Genomic DNA, 22,003 nt, shown 5'->3' on the forward strand with positions numbered 1-22,003 from the left:
CATTGCTTGCCCTACCCAGAACATGTATGCTGCAGCCCAACCTCAGCTCCCATAGATTGCACTGCATTAAATGAACATACATTTATCAGGCACTTAAGATGTACAAGGCATTTAGGAATATCAGAATACAAGTGAAACCTAGCCCCTAACTTCCAGCCTCAAAGAGTTTATCCTCTAACTGGGGAAGTGGTTCTGGAAAGAAAAGTAACAATACAGATTTAAATAATAATGAAGATCGCAATGCAGGGGAGGTCACAAGAAGGGACAGGATTAATTAATTACTAAATGAGTGGCACAGATTCTATGCACTGAGGGGATTCTGGGAAGAAAGAGATGGCTGTGCACTGAGCTGCTCCAGAATGACTGGGGCCAGGGCCTTGGTTGGGGTGGGATGATGGAGTGCTCTGGGGAAGGTAGAGTTCACTTCAGCTCAGCAAATATTTATGGGGCAACTGCTGTGTTCCAGGCACTGTGCTGGGCTCTGCAGATGCAGAGCCAAATAAGACCGAGTTCCCACCCTTGAGGAGTCTACAGTCTAGAGGGGGAACTGAGAAGGAAACTCAGGAGCAGGGGGCTGTGGGGGCTCCGTATAGGGACACAGATCAGGTTGATGGCTATCCGGGTGGTTGGAAGAAACTGACTTTTGTGAATCTAAGCTGGCTTGAGTAGAAAATAGTCCAAAATGTGGCCAAATGTTGGGGAGGAGAGTGTTAAGCAAGGGATCAGCTTGCACAAAGGCATGCATGCATGAACCAGCATGGTGTGTATTTGCAAAGTAAGCAGTTCAGGATTCTGGAGCAGAAGGCATGGTCCATGGAGTAGCAGGAGGTGAGTGGAGGAGCAAGAATGGCCAGGTCATGGAGAGCCTACTGTGTCATCTGAGGAGCTTAAGAGTTTTCATAGAGCCAACGGGGAGCCTTCGAAGAGGCCATAGGAAATAGCAGCCAAGAAGTGGGCAGGCTCTGGAGCCAGACGCCCTGCTCTGCCACTTGCCGCTGCCTATGTGAATTTGGGTGAATGACTTAATCTCTCAGTGCCTCAATTTCTTAACCTGTAAAAAGGGTGTACAAGTACAAAATAGTACTTCCCTCGTTGTGAGAAATGAGTGAGTTGATCAGCATAAAGTGCCAAGAGCAGTCTTGGAACAAAGAGAATGCTCAATAAATTGTAGCTATTGTTAGTATTAAGGGATTTTAGGCTGGTGAGTGTCTTGGAGAGATTTGTGTTTTAGAAAGATCATGTTGGCAGGACTGAGAAGGCTGGGTTAATGTGGATAAGACCGGTGGGAGACCTATTGCAGTGCTCTAGGCAAGCAGTGAGGAATGCTGGATGGAAGTGGTGGTGCTGTGGATGGAGGGGAGGGGCCAGAGTTGAGAACTCTGAAAGGGTACTTCCAAAGGGTACTTTCCATGGAGACTTCTAGGTTTTTACCTTATGTACTAGGTGGATGGGGGTTCCAGCAACTATGCCAGGAAAACCAAGAGAAGAATAGGTCTTCTGGGGGGTGGGTTTATTATTTTCCTCCTCCCTCCCTCCCTTCCTTCCTTCTTTGTTTCCTCCCTCCCTCCCTTCTTTCCTCCCTTCCTTCCTCCCTTCTTTCCTCCCTTCCTTCCCCCTTCCCTTCCTCCCTTCCTCCCTTCCTCCCTTCCAACCCACTGAGTTCGAATATGTATGGGACCCTTTGCTGGAGATGTCTGTCAAGACACTGAATATATACACTAGAGGACATGGCTGGAGATGGAGATTAGCCCATGGATGGTGGTCAAAGCCGTGAAAGTGAATGAGATCACCCAGAGAGAGGATGCAGAGGAAGAAGAGTGGGCAAAGACGGGATCCAGAGGAACACAACATTTAAGAGGTGATGATAGAAAAACCACAGACGAGCTACAGAGAGGAAGGGGAGTTAGATGAATCTGGAAAGGGTGGCATCACCAAACCAGAGGAGTAGAAGGCTTTGTGATGGAGAGTGAGACCACAGATTCAGGTGCAACAACAATGGCAAATCCAGCAAGAGAAGGACTAGAAAGTATTCACTGCCTCTGTTGGTGTGAGAGCCGTTGGCACCCGAGGGTGCAGGCGAGGAGAGGGGTGAGGAGTGCATGGGAGGTGAGGAAGTGGTAGGAGCATGTGTGTATGGGGCGTGGCTGACCATCAACCTGGCTTTGCCACAGGACTGTTGGATGGGGCGGGAGATGATCTGGGGGCCAGCAATCATCAAGCAAATCCTACATGAGACCCTTGGATTGGAAACCACTGGAGAGACTTAATTGAGTCATTCATTTTTTTTTTTAAAGATTTTATTTATTTATTTGAGAGAGAGAGAATGAGAGAGAGAGAACACATGAGAGGGGATAGGGTCAGAGGATGAAGCAGACTCCCTGCCGAGCAGGGAGCCCGATGCGGGACTCGATCCCGGGACTCCAGGATCATGACCTGAGCCGAAGCCAGTCGCTTAACCAACTGAGCCACCCAGGCGCCCTCATTCATTTTTTTTTAATTCAACAAATATTTATTGTGTAACTACTATAGATTTATAAGTATGCTAAATGGCATTCAGGAATGAACGGGTCTAATAGAAGATGATAAGTATCAAATGATATACTGTGAATTGAATTAAGAAATATATTTCTTCTTGGGGTTGCCAGGAAATACTTCATGGACAGATGGCTTTTGAGCTGGGCTTGAAGGAGGAATAGGGTTCTAATGGGCAGTTGTGGAAGAGAGGCATTTCAATAGATAGATGGGGTGTGCAAAGGCCCTGAGGTAGGTAAGTATGGAGCGTAGTAAGGGAACAAGAAATACTCTAATTTATTAAACTGTAGGGTCAGCACCAAAGTAGATTATAAGTTAAGGCTGGAAAGAGGTTAGAGCCCTGGTGTGAAGGCTTTCTGTGTCCGGCTTAGGGATTTGCACTTTATTCTATAGGCTGCAAGGGGCCATTGCAGTTTGTTTTTTTTTAAGATTTTATTTACTTAATTTATTTGAGAGAGTGTGTGTGCACGTATAAGTGGGGAGGGGAGAAGGGCAGAGGGGGGAGGAAGAGGGACAAGCAGACTTGGTGCTGAGCACAGAGCCTGACATGGGGCCCGATCTCATGACCCCGACACCATGACCTGAGCCGAAATCAAGAGTCAGACGCTTAACTGACTGAGCCACCCAGGCGTCCCTGCAGGTTTTGATATAAGGAATAAAAAGAGAAGACTTTGCCTTATAGGAGGGTGTCTTGCTGACACTAAAGGAGGATGTCTTGCTGACACTAAAGTGTAGCATAGATCAGGGCAGAGAGGAGTAAGTTGGGAGACTACTATAACTGGGAATGACAAGTAGTGAAGGAATTAAGACACGTGTTGGTAACGGGTAAGGAGGAAGTGAACGTGGGAGATTAGGTGGGAGTTGGACCAGTAGGACTGAAACTGCCCATGTGGGGATGTGCTGGGCCTGGCTTAGCCAAGGGGCTGAAGTCAAAGTTGGAGGAGGCAGGGTTGGGGTGGTGGTGAGGGAGAAATCACCAAGAATTCCAAGATTTCTATAGCTCGGCAACTGTACAGATTTGGAAGAGAAGGGGTATCATTAACAGAAACAGTAAAGAGAAGATGAGTTGGTTTGAGGGAGGGAGAAGGGACAAGGGTCACACTAAGTTGAGGAGGGCTGTGCCTGAGAAAAGGCCATTGCAGGCGGGGCCAGGGGCCCTCGGCTGCCTCAAGTGCAGTGTCACTGGGGTTGTGGGTCAGCAACCAAGTCGCAGGGGGTCAGGAGAGAAGAGGAAGTGACAGTTGTGAGCACGTGCTGCTCTTTCAAAGGTTTGGCAGTGAAAGGAAAGAGCGAGATGAGAGGGATAGCACTCCTGAGGGTTAAGACAATAATTTAAAGGTTAAATAATTCTTCCTTTCATATTACAATTTAAGAAATACTTCAAGTCCATTATCTTGCTCCTCTTCACCATATTTAAGGGAGTCAGGCAGGGGCTATTACACCCACTTTACAGATGAAGACACTGAGTCTCTGGAGGACACAGGGCCAGTAAAGTGTCATGGGTGGAGTTTTGCCTTCTGGGGAGTGTTTTCCACTGCACTGTTGCGCCTAAGGGTCGGTCTGGGGAGAGTTTGTGTGCTTACAGGTCAAGGAGGGCAGCCTGAGCAGAGGGAGAGACTGAAGATACATGAATACACACTCCCAATTGATGGGCACCGTGGGGTGGAGGGTGGGAGCCCAGGTGGGAACAGCCTAGGGAAGGAGGAGGGGGCTCCACTTTTAGGGCAGGAGAAAAGGAGGGGGAGGTTACAGATACAGCATGTTGAGGAAGAGAGGAAGGACATTAGGCACAGAGCCAGGACACTGAAAACACTCAGATGAAAAGTTTGAAGACATTTATGAAGCAGCATGCCCACAGCACAGTAGTAAGTGGGGCGGGGATGGAGGATGGAAGAGGAGAACAAGGGGCCTATGGTCCATAGCTCTGGGCTGCAAGATGCAAGGCAGAGCCACCTGGGTTATGAATGAACCAATGAACAAAGGGCCCCTCTACGAAGGCCCTGCAAGTAGAAATCTTGAAGGTGGGAGGGAGTGTGTCCTATGCAACCCCCATACCTTACACTTTACCCCCGCCCTCATCTCCACTTGGTCTCCTCTGATGTTCTAGGCTGTGATTGCTCATATTCTAGCCCTGGCCCCAGGAGAAGAATCGATCAGCCCATCCCCAAAGTTGAGGTGGTTCAGGATGGAGGTTGGCCCTCACTGGACATGAAGCAAGGTGGTGGAGGTGGGGGCTGGGAAGATGGACCCTGGATGGGTCTTCCCTCTGGAGGTAGGAGAATGAAGACAAGTGGGAGACGCTCTGCCATAGCCTGGCTGGAGAATAGAGAGATGGCTTCTTGTACAGAAAGAGAACCCATGGAGGTGGCCTTTCTATCCGAATCTGTGCCTTTGATCTGGGAATCTGGGAGGGTCCCTCCCATGAGCCCAATGTTTCTTCTTGGCCACTTATTGGCAGTCCTGCATTCTGCTCTTCCTGTCTAGCCTCCCTGACTGGAATCCCAGGAATCTGCCCTCCTTGCTTTCAGGAGGTCATCTCGTCCTGGTGGTTGCAGTCCTTTAGGGAAGGAGCCCACGCTGTTCTTGTTCTGAGGCCAAAGTGTGTTCAGGGCCAAAGGAGGGCCATGACACCTCACGGGTCCCTGCCTCTCCCTTCGTGCCAGTGTGGGCTCCAGCCTGTGTGCAGTGAATCAGGTGCAGGCGCTGTGTTGGGGGCGTATAGCCATGTGGCGCAGACACAGCGGGGCCTCGCATTGCTGCTAGTGGATGTGGACGAGGTGCTTTGAGGAAATCCCATGCTCGCTGGCCACAGTGTTCAGGGTCTCTAGCTGTGGCTGCCTCCCACTGAAGGTGACCAACTGTTCCGGGTCACCTGAAACTGAGGGGTCTCCTGGGATATGGGATCTTCCGTGTGGAAGTCTGGAAAAGTGTCAGGGCACCTGGGACGAGATGTCACCCTAACTTCTCTCCCCTCTCCTACTTCTGGAAAAGTGTAGAGTTCATGGATTTTCCTCCAGGACGACTCCCCTAACACACGTGTAAAAGGATAAACTCTGCAATGTCATGCCACCATGCTTCACAGAGGTGGCTTTGGGATCTGCAGGCCCAGGTTGAAATCTCCTTTCTATTGCTTTTCTAAGTGTGCAAGTTTAGGTGAATTACTTTATGTTTCTGAGACTCTGTTTTCTTATCTCTAAAATGGAGGTAATATTATCAATCTCACAGGATTAAATGTGAGGATTAAATGAGGCAATGTTCATCAACATCAACATCAGTTGCCTCGCACGGTACAAGGCACTTGTAAGAGAAATCAGTAAACGTTAGTTCTCTCTGATTCCTCCCTCACTATCTTTCTGGCATTGGAGTGATACCCATTCTACAGGAGGGGAAGGTAAGGCTTATGAGCAGGAATAGTTGACTCTGGCTCAAAATGACAGATGCAGAAATCAGCAACAGATCCCTAGTTCCTGACTGCCATCTTCCTACTTTGGAGTAGACAAAGGTTTCTCTACCTGGAATGTTTCTTGGATGAGGGGGAAGGAACTGTTTTATTCACTTACTTACTTACCTGTCCATCCATCCATCCATCCATCCATCCATCCATCCATCTATGCATTCAACAAATATTCATTGAGTACCTACTTTATGTCAGGTACTGTTCTAGGTGCTGGAGATTCGACTGCCAACAAAACAGCAAAACATTTGCTGTCCTCGCACAGCTTACATCCTGGTAGAGGACACACATAATAAACATCTATCTAATATAATGTAAAGTAGTAATAATTGCTCTGAAGGGAAAATAAAGCAGGTGAAGGTGGTAGAGTAGCCAGGATATGGGCATCATTCTGCAGGGTGGCTAGGCGAGGGGAGGGCCCTCTGAGGAGGCGACATCTGAGCTGAGGCCTGAAAAAAATGTAGCCTGGGTCTCGTGGGCCTGACTTCCCCTCCTCCTGGAGCTCCCAGCTCAGGCCCAGCTGCCACAGGGTGGAGTCAGCTGTGGAGGAGAGACAGTCCGTCTCTGGGCTGGGGCTGCAGTGGTAGATGGGGGTGCAGCTGTTTCTTCAGCTGTCTGTCCACAGTGCTGACCCCTTCGTTGGTCTGAGCTTTTGGGATAGGGGAGGGACCCACACTGGAAAATCAGTTACTGAGGGTCAGATTGTGGTTGAAAATGATATGAAAGGGCTGCCTTGCTCCACTTGGGGACACTACATTGGGGGACAAGTCCCAGTGTATTTGGTTTCCTGCATGGCTCTATTTCTTTGGCATTGCCTTTTCCTTTAAGAAAAAAATAAATAACACCTCTGTTTGGACTGCATGCTAAATGATTTATGAACATTATTCTTCTCCGTTAGTTCTACCTGTAGGAGCTCCAGCCCTCGCAATCCTTTTCATGTTGATTAAGTACATTTGAAAGCAAAAGGAGACTGTCTGCAATTGCTTCACAGTATAGACTAGTGGCTTCCCTGGACTCAGGAGGAATTCCTCATCTTCCCTTTGCAAGAGTTCCTTTGCAGCTGGTTAAGCAGGAGATCAGTCCAGAAACACGTTGTCCGTCTTGTGTGTGCCCGAGGAGGCAGAGGGGTAGTGTTCTTTCTGGAGCTGGTAATTATGAATTTGAGATTCTGGAATCCTCTGGATGGAATCCAGGAGTCAGCCTTCTAGGGCAGGTGTGATTGCACCTGACTTGGCCCTGGCAGGTTGATGCTGGTCAGGAGGAGAGGAGCGTGCTTGTAAAGGGCCTGTCAGAGTTTAGCATCATCAGGGCACCCCACTGAATAGGGTGGCGAGAGAGGGGAGAGAGAAGGAAGGTCACAGCCCAACTCTCTATATTCCTGGGCTAATGGAAGGTGCGCATGGAGAGGAAGAATGATCCACAGAGCCAGCTCTCAAGCGGAAGGGCCCCCTTGGTTGGTTCTATAGTTAGGACGGGACCAATGCCCTTCCCTGGTTCCTCCCCCATCCTTTGTTCATTACTGTGTATGGACAACTTGGGCACACACTTTGTGGGCAGGTGGGTCATTAAGGGTCTGGCGTCAGCACTCACTTTGACTTGGAACATAGATGTCTACAGATGCTGTTTCTACTACATATTCCGTCTGGTCTCAGCCTGGCCTGGCCCAGGGCTGCCTTCTGCAGGTCTTCGTTTCAAAACGTGGAATAGGACAGCTTTCCCTGAACTCCTGAGCTGCCCCAGAAATCCTGTAAGATTGTCCTCTTTTCTCTGCCACCCTGCCTTCTAGTTTCTGGGCTTTCAAATCCAGGCTCTGATGGTTTATTCAGAATTCCCCATCTTCAAAAAGTTATCGGGCTTCGTGGCCTCCCTTTGTATATAAGCCCTGAGTTTTGTCACACCTGTCACCCCTTTCTGCCCTCTTTAAGGTGACATTTCTTTGGACATGCCTGGGCTAGACGTGACAAGGCTTGGCCTCATCTTACCTTTCTTGCTCACGGGCTGGGTGACTTTGGAAAAGTCACTTCATATCCCTGACTTGAGATTCCTCCATTTATTAAATGGGAATAAGACCACGTGAGAAACAAATGAGATGGTAGTTTTGAAAAATGCTTAGTCAGTTGTCTTTATTGTCTCCTCATGACAAAAGTTCACACAGACCCTTAAAAACATGAACATTAAAAGTCCTACCATCTAGCTGCATACAGACTAGGGCAAGGGTGAGATGGTGTATATAGAGGAAAACCCAAACCATTTGTGTGGGAACCCAAAGAGAAATGCCGATGGTGCCAACTCAACCTCAGGTCCCACAAAGGGGGAGCCAAGCTCCTCCTGGGTACCAGACACCAGCTTTTTGGGTCTGTTGTCTGTTCCTCATACCGTCCTTGACATGGTGTCATCCCCATTTGAACAGAGGATGGAAACGAGACCCAAAGAGATTATGTTGCCCAAGATCACAAAGTTAGCAAGTTGTAGGGCTGAGAATCAAACCCGAGTTCTGTCCTGACCCTAATGTCCCGCGAGCTTCGCCTCGCCGTCACTTCCAAATCCCTGCCTGACTCTTGAACCTGTAATTCTACCATTAGCAATTTATCCCTCAGAGCTAAGCATCCACTCTTTGGATTCTCTTTTGCTCTCCCTCCTGCTCGCTCTCTCTCTCTAATGCACACACCGGGGAGAGTAGCCCATGAAGCACAGATTAATGTCGTGAGCTCCTTTCTTCCTGGCTAAGAGAGACAGCCAGAGTAAAATCTCTAAATTGTGGACCTGGGAGGGCAGCTGATCCTGAGAAGGGCAAAAAGGAAAGGCTTGTCCATCTAAGACAAATGTTATCCCCTACCGAGCTGTTCCTGGGCTGGCCCTACGTCTGTGTGAGCTGAGCCAAGCCCTGGGACGGCCTGGGAGATCCGCATCCTGCTGTCTGAGCCCCAGTTAACAGCCTCACCATCGTGGAACGCAACCTCCGCCTGAGGGACTCAGGGATGTGGTTAGGCGTCCTCATCCCCTTGCCAATACTCAGAGACACGTGCATGCAGGGCCCCATGTCCCTCACCCTTTGATGTGGAGGGCTCATCCCGGTGAAGCCTCTGTCCACTCCAAGAGCCCCTCTCTCTCCGGAGTGGCTCAAAGGGCCTTTTGAGTGAGGGAACGGGCAGCCTGCCGGCCTGGGAGGGAAGATAAAGGCGTGAGATCCCCGGAGGGCTCAAAGGGTCAGGGGCTGTGTATCTGGTGACTTCTGAATGCAAGTTCCAACAAAGAGAAATCTGTGGTGGGAGAGCCTCAGCGAAGGAAATAAAATCTCCATGAAAACAAACTTTTGTTGGAAGCTTTCTCCTCTTGTTTTGGCAGCGTTGCTAAGTCCTGGAAGGGGAAGGCCGTGTCTTCCGGAGCAGTTGGGAGGCTCTCAGATTGTCCAAATATCAGCTTGCTACTAGGGAACTGTTTTTCTCCCACCAGGAGGACAGGGCTTGGGAGTGAGCGCAGGAGTAATTCGTTTTCTAATCAAGGCTAGAATGAGTAAAAGAAAAGCTAGGGGGCAGCGCAGAGAGCTGTGGACTATGGGTTAGGCCCTCGGTGGACACAGCATTGTGTGTGATACGGTTTGGTGACTCGGGCAGACCCTGGGCCTGCCTTGTCTCAGCTGTAAAATGGACACAACTTGCCCAAGGTCTTTCAGCTAGAAAAGCAGGATGTAAACTTCTGTTTTCCAGTGCCTTATAATTCACGAAAACCAGAGGATGGAGGTGAAAGGATCTTTGAAGGCATCAGAGGACCACGGGAAGGTCAGATAATTATTATAATATACAGTGTGTGTGTGTGTGTGTGTGTTTCTTCCTCTTTATCCCCAGGCCTAGGCAGTCACATACCATGCTCAGTTGTTTGGTTTCTGCATCTTGTTTTGCAAAGAACCAAGGGAATGGTTAAAGAAGGGGCTTTCCAGTCAGTCTGTGCTGCTAACTTGAATCAGTTAGCTATGTTCGGGGATGCTGGGGGCTCATAAGTTTTAGGGAATGCAGAGAATGAGGGCTTCCCCAGCTGCTGAGATGTTTTTATGTTAAGTAAGTATAAGGATACGGTTTTCTCTCTTTCTCTTTTTCTTTTTCCTGGAGTCCAGGGAAAAGGTAAGGATTTGTACTGGTCCAGGCCCCATAAGATTCTTTTTTTGACTCCATAAGACTTCTTTTGTCCTGCTTCGGGAGAAAATCCTTTACGGTGGCTGTCATCCGGCAGAGCTCAGAGGACTTTGGAGTGGCAGGTAGCCAGCGGGATTAGGAAGGGACTGGGAGCTGAGCCGTGGTTTCGATTCTGCCTGTTCCTGACAGGCTGCTGTGACCCCACGGTGGGCCCTGTTCCTCTTAACCATAGACAGCACCAGAGGGAACGAGACGGAGGAGGGAGAGAAACTCAGAGCAGTGCTGGCGGAGGGTGAATCCGAATGGGTGCCCAGAGCAGTCCTGGCGGGGGGGTGAATCCAGATGGGTGCTGAGGGGGCCTGAGAGGGTTGGCTGGGAGCCAAGGCAGCTTCCTCTCCTGCAGGCCCCCTCCCCACTCCTTCCCCAGCCAGAGGCTCAGGCTGATGCCATTGACTGCTGGTCTGGGAAGGTGTGTGTGTCTCCCCTGTGCTCTGAGCGTCTCCGAAAACTGAGAAGCACGTAAGCTGAAGTGCCTGCCCAGAGTTCTCTCTTTGACTAGAGGGGCCGGGATGTGTCTGGGTTTGGGAAGGTCTGTCCAGGGAAGCCTGACTGAATTGGCGAAGGCACCTCCTCCCTCCCTTCTCCCCTCTGCTGTCCCTTGCGCAGCCTTGCCAGGTCAGTCATGGGCTAATAACAGCACCAGGAACGCTGATGTCACATGGCTGGTTGGAACTGCCTGCGACAGTTAATAGGTGAAGTCTCCCGCTGCTGACTGCATGCAGAGTCCACATGGGGCATGTGTAGGCGAGCGTGTATGGAAGTAGGTGGGAGGCCTGCGTGTGCCCGCTGTCCTCCGCCCCTCCTCAGCACACACTCACGGGTACCCACGTATGTGCACGCATGCACGCACGCAGAGGCATACACATGTCACACACGCGCACCCAGTCACAGACACCTGCACACACACAGCCATACACACACGGAACACAGTCACACATGCACAGCATCTATGCAAGCTCACGCTGTCAAACCACACACACACACACAGAGGCATGCTGGGGATATGAGAGAAATCTTTTCTAGGAGCTTCTTTCTTCCCTCTCCCATTTCCCCCCTTCCCCTCACCCCTGGACCTCCCTCTTTCCTCCCCCTTCCCTGGTCACCTCCTCCAGTTTTATCAGCAGGCACACAAGCCCTGGATGTGTCGGGCCAGCTTCATTCCATGTGGTCTGGGTGTAACATGAGGCGGTACAAAGAACTCAGGGGTGAGAGCCAGACAGCGCTGAGCTGAGACCCTGACTTACCCCCTTAACTGGGTTCATGACATGGCCCCACTGGGCGAGTTGTTTAACCTCTGTAAGCCTCACTTTGCTCCTCTCCAGAAGAGGACTGAAAACACGCTCATGCAGGGCCGCTGGGGTGCACGCACATGGTGACAGGGGACGCAGGTGCCTGGTGACAGGTATGCCCGGGTAGCGTAGGCTGGCACGCAGGAAGCGCCCAGGGGATGCCAACTCCCTCCTTTCCCTGTTGTTCCCATCAGGAGATTTCTGCTGCCTGGCCACCATATTGGTGCCTGAGCCAGAAAGGCGGCCTGCCCTGTGGAAGTGTTTGGCGTGTGCTCTGCGTGGACTTTGCCTCATTTATCTGGGGCTGATTCAGCTCTGAGGGAGGAAATAACATGACTGTCATTTACTGACAATTACCCTCTTCCCAACAGCCTGCTCATCCCTTTTACCCAAGTAAGAAGGCTGAGGCACAGAGGGCTTAAGTCATTTCTCTGAGTTCCCACAGCTGGTTAAGAGGCTGGGAACCCAGCTCCCAACCCTGGCTTTCTGTTGCAGTAGGCAACTTGCAACAGCACCGGGGACACTGGTCTGCTTAGGCGAATGGCACTGTTGGATCTGACGATTGAATAGGTCATCTGCTTCCCTTCTTAGAGCAGGCTCATCTGGATGGGACATTTCTTCTAACTTCTCTATAAAGATGGGTGTGGGTAGAAAGGCATTGGTTCTGAGGACTTGGGCTGAGAGACATCTGAGGGGAGATCTGTGGGAACACATGAGATGAGTGGGGGGAGCTCCATTCAGGTTTGCAAATGCTGGTTGCACACCCACCTCACACTGGGTCCCAAGCTAGGTATTGGGGCTGCAGAAATGAGCAAGATATTGCTCTTGCCTTCAAGAAACTCTAAAGAAGTGAGCAGGGTGGGGGCTCAGGCATGTAAAAAAGATGTATAGACAATGAGGTGAATGCAACCATAGAGGAAAGTACCAGATGCATGGCAGTGATGGGGTGGGGATGGGGACTTGGTCTGGAATTTGCTTGGAGGAGGTGATGGTGGGACAGACCATCCCGAGAACTAGACAGGAGAAGGAGGAAAAGGGCCCTCAGGGAGCCGGGGACAGGGTGCACCACAACATGGAAGTGTGAGACAGCAAGAGCAAGGAGGGAGGGGTGGGCAGGGACAGACTGAGTGCTAAGGCTCTTGGATTATATTTTGCAGGTGATGGGGAGCTATGAAATGTATTGAAATGGGGGAGTGGTGTTGTCAGATTTATATTCTAGAACTTGGCCTCAGCACCAGTGGGAATGGGTTGGAAGGGACCAGACTTTCACAAGCGCATTCAAGATATGTTTCAGTTAGAATGACTTTGGCTGCCAGTAGCAGCTAATCCAACCCAAAGTGGCTTAAACAGTAAGAAATTCTTTTTCTTACATATTATGAAGCCCAGAACCAGGAGTGCTCTAGAGTTGGAAAAATTCAGTGGCTCAGTGACATCAACAAGCACTCAGATTCTTTCTCTGCCATCCTCCAGTTATCAGCTCTGTTTTCAGACTAACTTTCCTCTGGGTCATACATCACACCAACGTGCAGGCAATTAAAAATAGTAAACTAAGTCATTTGTAAAACTGTGGGGACTGATGGAGGCTGTGGCCAATGGGATTGTGAATGCTCCAGGCCTGTTGGAATTTAAATTAGAAAATTTTAAAAAGCACAGGCAAAATATTTTAAACAAAGTCAAGAGGCAAATGACAAACTGGGGGGAAAAATTGCAATGCACATCACAGGACTATTCTCCCTAATATACAAAGAGTTCCTAAAAATCAACAACAAAATACAACCCAATAGAAAAAAATGGGCAAAGAATTTGAACAGACTATTCACAGAAAAGAAAATACAAATGGCTCTTAACATATGAAAGGATGTTCAATCTTACATGTGAAATTAAAACTATCCTGAGGTAACATTTTTCATTCATCTTTTAAATGGGCAACCATCCAAAAAGTTTGTTATCACACTGTATTGACAAAGTTCTAGGGAAACAGCTGTCTTATAGTGTAAATCAAAACAACCCGTTTAGAGGGCAATTTGGCAATATCTATCAAAATTATCAATCATATGCCTTTTGCCCCAGCAATTTCATATTGGGGAATTGATCCTAAAGATATACTTGTACATATGTGAAATAATATCCACAAAAGTTTATTCTTGCAACATTATTTGTAATAGCAAAAGATTGGGAAGAACCCAAATGTCCATCAGTTGGGGTTAGTTAAATTAGTTAAATTATGGAATATTCTGACAGTGGAATACTACACATTTAAAAAGAGGAAGGAGAGGGGTGCCTGGCTGGCTCAGTTGGTAGAGCATGTGACTTTTGATCTTGGGGTCGGGAGTTCAAGCCCCACGTTGGAAGTAGAGCTTACTTAAAAAAAAATGAAATAGTTAGAATTCCTCATATCAGTGAGATCATATGATACACGTCTTCCTCTGAAAAAAAATGAAATAAAATAAATAAAAATAAAAAGAGGAATGAAGGCTCTGTCTTTGTACTGATATGGAAAGATCTCCAAAATTATATTAAGCATAAAAAGAAAAAAATCCACCAAGGTGCATGAAAGGGGGATAACAAGAATCTGTATTTATGTTTGCTTGGATAAGTGGGGGACAGGAATGGGAGGGAGACATTTCATATAATTTTTTAAATTTTTGAACCATGTTACATATTACCTTTTTAGAAAAGATTTTGTTTATTTATTTTAAAGAGAGAAAACACTTCACACAGGAGTGGGGGGAGGGGCAGAGGGAGAGGGAGAGAATCTCAAGCAGACTCGGCCCTGAGCATGGAGCCAGATGCGGGGCTCGATCCCACAACCCCGAGATCATGACCTGAGCTGAAATTAAGAGACAGGCACATAACTGACTGAGCCGCCCATGCGCCCCACATATTACCCTTTTAAAAACAAAACAAAGGAAAACCACAAAACATCTGGGAAGAGCTGCTGATTTGCAGCCCTAGGCTCTGAATTATGCAGTGATAGTGGAGATGGATAGATTTGAGAAATGTTTTGTTTTTTGTTTTTGTTTGTTGAGAGAGAGAGAGAGAGAGCACACACATACATGTGAGCAGAGGGAGAGGCAAATGGAGAGGGAGGGAGAGAATCCCAAGCAGGCTCCACACTCAGCTCAGAGCCTGACCGCAGGGCTTGATCCCATGACCCTGCCCTATTTCTCCATCCATCCACAGGCGATATTTCTGGCCACAGACTTCTAGTTTGCTGGTGTTCCCTCCTACCAGACACAGGGTATGAATCCAAGATAGGGTTGGGTCTGTAGGCAGCTCTGGGCAGCATCCTTAGCATGAAGTCTTCCAGGGAGAAGAGGCCCATGTCTGGAGCACTAGGGAGGAGGCCCAATAAGTGGGCACGACAACAGAGATCCCACATTCCTCACTGAGTCAGTGTGCCCTAGAGAAAGGGCAGGTCTCTGTGTTCCATTTCCCATCTCCATTCGAATTCTCTTTGACTCACCATCTGCTGCTGGGGAGGACTCTGGGGCTGTGAGCCTGGTGCTGGGGCATCCCAGAAGACAATGGCCTGTTCTCCCAGGATCAATGTCCACCCAGGGGTGCCGTGGCCCTGACAGCAGTGGGACACATGGAACCCAGAGGAAGGGGAACCCAGAGGCAGAGAGCATGAGGCAAAATGAACGTGCCTTAACGGGACATTCATGTGAGAAGTGCAGTGGCATCGGATGTGTTCGGGGTCCATCTATCCATTTGCTGACAATAGCAGTCCCCTCAGCTGTGGGTCCTGCTGCAAAGCCCCTCTGCAGAGTTGGGGGGCCCGAATGAAAAAGGGACCGAACAAACAGTTAATGGCAGCCGTGCTGTTGGGTGGTGGTGGCATTATGAACTGGTATGTGAAATATGGCCACACTCTTGGTTTTAGTTGGAGCTGGAAAGGATAAGAAGACAATTAATAAATCATTTAGTGCCCTGAGCTTAAGTAACTTATTATTATGGGCTGCATATATTTATTACGCTTCACTGAGCAACATTGGCAAATTTCCTTCAAATGTCATATAATTTGTATGCAATTTGTTTCAGAAGGGTTTTTTTTTTTTTTTAATGCATATATAAATTATTAACCTGAATTCTTCAGGACAGATTGCCAGAATCCTAACCCCTCCCCCACCATCCCTTATGAGTCTCATAAAGACTTTCTGTCCCCAAAATGATGACAGGGCCAGCCGAGGAGCCAGGAGAGGATGCAGAGTCCCTTGCTGTCTCCTTGGGCTGCGCTGGGGCAGAGACCTAAATCCTGCCTTCCAAAGCTTTGGTGAAAAGAAAAGAAATCAGGCTGGCAGGGTGGCTCCATCCTTAACTAAAACCAGGGTCCTGTCGCCTCCAGGGCTGGAAGCATTTCAGACGCTGATGACTCCAAAGTGTTCGTTTTGTCACTGGGCAAGCCAGGCCCACAGAGGGGCGACAACTGTCTCTCTGTCTCTGAGATGGACTAGAGAATCTGGTCCACATTTTTTCAGGCCTGATTCTGGGCTGTCCTTGTGTTTTTCTTGGTGGAGCCATTTAAAGTTTTGGTACGATGAGATCTTTAATTGACCCCTGAATTATTACAGCCCCTCCCCACAAAGATTCTCCTGTGCGGAGCTAGGGATTGGGTCACAGGACAATGTGACTGGCTTGCCCCCCCCCTTTCCAGGTGCCTTTTCGAACATCGGCACAATGTGCATCTATTGAGCACCTAACGTGTAATAGGTGCTCGTGATGTGCGCGTGTGTGCGTGTGTTGTATCATACGATGTCCCTGACTCCACAGGAGTCAGTGCCCATGGGGCAACTGAATGAGCTAACCAGGAATGAGCACAGGCAGCTCCTGCACAAGCTCGACACAACTTACAGGAAGCTTGGAAGCATCTCGAAGGAGACTCATTTGGGATTTTCCAGATAGCTAAAAGGCTTACTTCTTAAAATCCTCCAGGGGTGTTTTAAACATCAGCAGTGGACATCCTCCCCTATTTTCCTAAGTAAATGATCCTGAATTTGACCAAACCTGGTGTGCTGATTCATGAGGCTGCCCCTTTGTGTTCTCCTTGCTCGATCTCCTCCATCACCTGCGTGCACCTCCTCTTTTATTGCTTCTATCAGCCGAGGCCTGAGTATACCAGAAAACGGGTCCTGTTAGAAGCAGGTGTAAAATCAGTCTGAAACAGCTCTAAGTGACAGTCTGGGAGGTTCCCTTCCGAGTAAGGTTCATAAACTTTAGTGGGAAGATTTTGTGACGTGGACTTTGACTGCTCAGAGATTTTTAAAAATGGTTTTCTTTCCAGTATTTTTTATACTATGTTGGATTTATGATGTTACTGACTAGCTTACTCACGTGCCGGTGAGGAAGGCATTTTTGTCCCAGAAACGATGGCCTGTCGGCTGGGAGGCTGTGAATAGAGCGGTAGGCTTGGTAAAAAGCATTTTATCTCCTAGTTTGCTTTCAAGAGGGTCACAGGCAAAGTTCCCTGATTCAGTTATTTTAAGCCACCAGAAGGCAACTTAACTATGAGAGGGGGGCCTCTTGTTTACTGGGGCATTTTGCACATCAGTCTTGGGAAAGCATCTGCCGCGGCCTTGCTCACCAGCTCTGCCTTCCCCTTTACCCCTGGAGGGTGCTAGCTCTTCACTCTGCCAGAGACAGAGCTGCTTTTGTGTCTTCTCCTGAGGGGCGGCCCAGCCTACCTTTCTGCAGCCCGACAAAGGGCCCTCTGAGCAAGTCCCGCCTCAACGGGGACTTCGTGGTCCTCTCCGTGCACGGGGGGGACAGTTGCCTCTGCCCGCCTCTGTCTGCCTCCGCCACCCGTCAGCTCTTTTGCTGGCAGGTGCCAGGTGGAGACAGTCAGCTGCTCAGGAGAGAGATTGTTCTGGGTAGTTACTGCTAGCAAGGGATCCCATTTTATCTACCTGCCATCGGAGTAATCTGTCCTCTGCTGGAGACACCTCGGAGGAGCAATGAGCAGCAGGTGAGGCACGGCAGATGGCAGGGCAGCCGCGTGACTCCGGGCTGGAGAGCGAAGCGGCCAGCCCAGCTCCGGAGGCCTGGGGCCTGTGCAAACTCAGGAAACCTCCCCCACCCTCCCCTGCTTCTGGCCAGATCGGGCCTCCTTCAGGGAAGGCACAGTTTTCCTACTCCGTTTGTTCTCAGATTGGTGTTATACCCTGGAGCCAAATTAGTGGCTAAGAACAATTGGAGACAAATGCTCTTGCAGCATCCTGCTGTGATCTGGGGATCCAGGTGGGGACACCAGCCGCGTGGTTGCCTTCTCCACTGAGCCACCCCTCCGCAGAGAATCAGCATCAGAACCATTCAGCACAGCCAAATTCCTTCATAATCAGCCTGCGCTGTGCACATCTGCCTAACCTCAGTTAAACAAGCTGGAGCCCTGTTAAGTTATTTATGAAACAATATTCAGGACCAGCCCCCCGAGGCGAGTTAGGAAGTAATGAATGGAAGTGCTATTTGGAGAAGCCTGCTCACCAGGGCCTGTGGCTGGCCTGCCTGAGTGAGTGGCTCTCTTCCCATGGGGGCCAGAGGCTGCAAGGGTCTCCTTGCCATGCCTGCTGTGGTGGTTGTCGGCTTGGCATGGACTTTAGAGCACCTTTAGGACTAGTCTGAGGGGGAAGTGGCTGACCCTCCACCTCGTCATTATCTGGATGGACCTGCCTGAAGTGGGGAGACCCTCCCTCCTCTGTGGTCCCTACGTATGTGCTAGACGACACTTCACCTCTCAAGCAACTGGTGTCTGTTTCTCCCTTTAGACTGTGGACTCCTTGAGCTGGATTTGTTGCTCATTATTGATCTCCAACCTAGGCAAGGGTCTGACACACTCAAAACACATATTGTAAATTGAACAAATGGAGCCACTGGCCGGCTTCCAGTCCTGGACTTCCTTGGGTCAGTTTCACCCCTTCTCTCAATCCGTTTCTGCAGACATGAAATCAGGAGGTTGGAATGGATGATCCCCAAGGTTCTAGCCCGGTCTAACCGTGCAGGGTTCTGACAACCAGCTCTCCCCCCGCCTCTGGGCCCGGCTCCACCAGGATAGGCCTCACCCATTGTGGCTGAGGTCCCCTCTGCCCTGGTGACGCTGGCTTAGTCATTCCGTAGGTTTCCAGTCTGGGTCTTGCTCTCTGGTCGCCAGATACTGAGTTCTGCCTGTGCTGTTTTTCCTTAACATATCCTCAGTCTCGTTACTTTTCTCGGTCACACAGTTGAGATTTTCCTCCCAAGTAAAGCCAGATGCAAAATGGGAGCTTGTTGGCACAAAGAGATGCATTCGTTCTGCCCTAGGCTGCACCTCCTGGGTAGGCTGTGTCACTCTTCTTTCTGTCCCCAGACCCCCTCCACCAGCGGAATGGAGCACCTCTTCATTTCTCCCCAGAAGAAGGTCAACCTGTAGCTCATCATGTCCCTTTATCATGCCGCCTTTACGCCTGTGGTAGAACTACCCTTGCTTTCGGTGAAACACCAACAACCATAACGGTCATCATATTTACTTGCATGAGAGAAATAATTTTAACTTTTCAAAGTATAATTATTTCACTTCATTTTTACAATATCTCTGTGCTGCCAGCAAAGCAAGAATAAACATCTTGATTCATTTGAGGCCCAAAGATTTATTGGAATCTAGTTCAAGATTTTTTGGAATCTTAGAACTTTCCAGCCTAATGTGAGCCTAGTGAATATCCCCTCCGCCGATTCTTAACCTCTCTGGGGACATAGACAGCCTTGAAATCTTGGTAAAAATGTATAAATCTCTCCACGGAAAAATATACACACAAACACCATTCTGGATAAAATCTCAAGGGGTTTGTTGACCCCTAAAGCCTTAATTAAGATTTCTCTTACTCGGGCGCTTGGGTGGCTCAGTTGGTTAAGCAACTGCCTTCGGCTCAGGTCATGATCCTGGAGTCCCGGGATCGAGTCCCACATCGGGCTCCCTGCTCGGCGGGGGGTCTGCTTCTCCCTCTGACCCTCCCCCCTCTCATGCTCTCTCTATCTCATTCTCTCTCTCAAATAAATAAATAAATAAATAAAAATTAAAAAAAAAAAGATTTCTCTTACCCTGATCCAGCCACTCGGTTCAATAGATGAAGAAACTGAGGCCCAAAGAAGGTCAAAGGGCCGTGAAGACAGGACTGTCTCCTGGGCCCTGACTAAAATTAACTTTCCAACACACCAAGCTGCTCACCGCTGTATCAGGTGAAGGGCCCAGATCCCCTCATCTTGTTCTCAGCTCCCTATTCCCTTTTCCTTTTAGATTCCCTGCAGTGGATGCATGTGACTGTCTTTTACTTCAAACTAGAGGTGGCCCAGCTCGCTACCAGTTGCCTCCTACCTCCTACCAGTTAAAAAAAAATTTTTTTTTTCTTTTCTTTTTTTCCCCTAGATTTTGTCTCATTTGTGTAGGACCAGCATTCTGGAATCACCCCGGCTCAGAGGTTTCCACAGGAAAGCTGTCTTTCCTGTCCCTCCGTGTTCTCCCCACCGGCCTTCAGAGACTTGGGGTTCCCTGGTCTCTCTGTGGGCCCCGGGCTCCCTTATCCTCACCTCGGCTGTCAGCAGCATCTCTTCCTGCTCTTGAACATTCTTAGGCTCTTTTTTTCTTCTCTGGTAGAAACTGAGAGACGTTAGTGATGGCATGTATTTTTTAAAATTGGGGTAAAATACATCTCACGTAAAATTGACCATCTCTACCACTTTTAAGTGTGCGGGTTCAGTGGCATTAAGTACTGTCATCGTGGTGTGCAACCATCATCACCGCCCATCCCCAGAACTCTTTTTATCTTGCAAACCTGCATCTCTGTATCTGTGAAACCATCACCGCCCATCTCCCTTCCCTCCCAGCCCCCGGCAGCTGCCATTTTACCTTCCATCTCTGCCAATCTGACTTCCCTAGGTCCCTCACGCGAGTCATACCGTTTTTGTCCTGTGGTGACTGGATCAGTTCCCTTAGCACCATCGCCTCCAGGTTTGTCCACACTGTACCGTGTGTCAGAATTTCCTTCCTTTTCAAGGTTCAATGATACTTCATTATATGTATTGGCCACGCTTTGTTCATCAGCTCATCTGTCCATGGACACTTCGGTTGCTCCCCGCCGACCTTTTGGCTCTTGTGACTAAAGCTGCCGTGAGCTTGGGTGTGCAAACATCTCTGAGCCCCTGATTTCAGTTCCTTGGGATGTATCCTCAGAAGTGGAGGGATTTGTTTAAGGTGTCTTAACTATTCACCGCTCTTCCATAAGTCTGTTTTTATTTTATTCTTAAACTAACATCTGTTGAACAACTCCTGGTCCCACTGGGTCTGTGGCACGTGCCTCAGAGGGCGCTTTCTCAGGGAGTTCTGGAGGGTCTTTCCTGTCCTCTCTCCCTAAAAGGCCCCCTCCGCTCCCCAGTCACTTCTGCTCCTTTATGGTGCTGTGTTTTTCTTCTTAGTGCTTATCACCACTTGACTTCCATATATATCTGCATATATAGTTTGTTTGTTTCCTCCATTAGAATGTGAGCTCCATGAAAGCAGGGACTTTTCTGTTTTGTTCATTGTTATATCTTTGATGTCAGGCACAGTGCTGAAGACATAATTATGAAGTTATTATTTTTTTGAAGATTTGTTTATTTATTTTAGAGAGGGGGGAGGTAGGGGCAGAGGGAGAGGGAGAATCTCAAGAAGACTTCCCACTGAGCGGGGAGCCTAACGTGGGGTTCGATCTCCCGACCCTGAGATCATGACCTGAGCTGAAATCAACACTTAACCGACTGAACCACCCAGGTGCCCTAATTATTAAGTTATTATTAACTCAAATGAATGATTGAATGAATGAATGAATGAATAAGCGAGGTACTATTCCTACCTGCAAGGCTCTTCCAGCCAGGTAGGCAGAGAGACATGTTAAAATGGTTCTGTGGCAGAATACAGGGGCTGGGAGAGCTAGGTAGTGGGACCTGTGACTGTGGCTCTGGGACGGCCCTGGAGAGAGGACCCTGGAAGCACCTGCATGTACGGGGCAGATTTTTCCCTCAACATTGTTAAGAAGGCCTGTGTGACTGAGTAGCTTTAAATTCGTTTCCTGCCAGCCTCCCTACCACCTCATGACATAACACTGTCATCATCAGTCTCCAGGCAAGGAAACCAAGATGGAGCCAGACTGGGGCGCCTGGGTGGCTCAGTTGTTAAGCATCTGCCTTCGGCTCAGGTCGTGATCCTGGGTCCTGGGATCGAGCCCTGCATCAGGCGCTCTGCTCAGCGGGGAGCCTGCTTCTCCCTCACTCCCCTTGCTTGTGTTCCTTCTCTCGCTGTGTCTCTCTCTGTCAAATAAAGAAATAAAATCAAAAAAAAAAAAGAAAGAAAGAGAAAGAAAGAAGGAAGGAAGGAAGAAAGAAGAAAGAAAGAAAGAAAGAAAGAAAGAAAGAAAGAAAGAGAAAGAAAGAAAAGAAAGAAAAAGAAGAAAGAAAGAAAGAAAAAGAAGAAAGAAAGAAAGAAAGAAAGAAAGAAAGAAAGAAAGAAAGAAAGAAGAAAGAAAGGAAGGAAGGAAGGA

General features: G+C 48.9%; 1 protein-coding gene across 5 annotated transcripts in view; it reads left to right on the forward strand.

Moving 5' to 3' along the window:
- PKNOX2 (PBX/knotted 1 homeobox 2) overlaps positions 1–22,003 on the forward strand; it is a 255,822-nt gene that overhangs the window by 39,203 nt on the left and 194,616 nt on the right. The window contains exon 2 of one of the 5 annotated variants that reach the window (XM_035009225.1): positions 9,694–9,765. The exons of 2 other annotated variants lie outside the window; for them this stretch is intronic. The gene's annotated coding sequence lies outside the window, so the exon portion shown is untranslated. Of the gene's footprint in view, positions 1–8,456; positions 9,766–22,003 lie in introns of those variants that run through there. 2 more of the 5 variants (XM_035009229.1, XM_035009224.1) reach the window with 2 other exon arrangements.

Source organism: Mirounga leonina, unplaced genomic scaffold (assembly GCF_011800145.1).
Source record: "Mirounga leonina isolate KUSES-001 unplaced genomic scaffold, KU_Mleo_1.0 Mir_153, whole genome shotgun sequence".
NCBI classification, from domain to species: Eukaryota; Metazoa; Chordata; class Mammalia; order Carnivora; family Phocidae; genus Mirounga; species Mirounga leonina.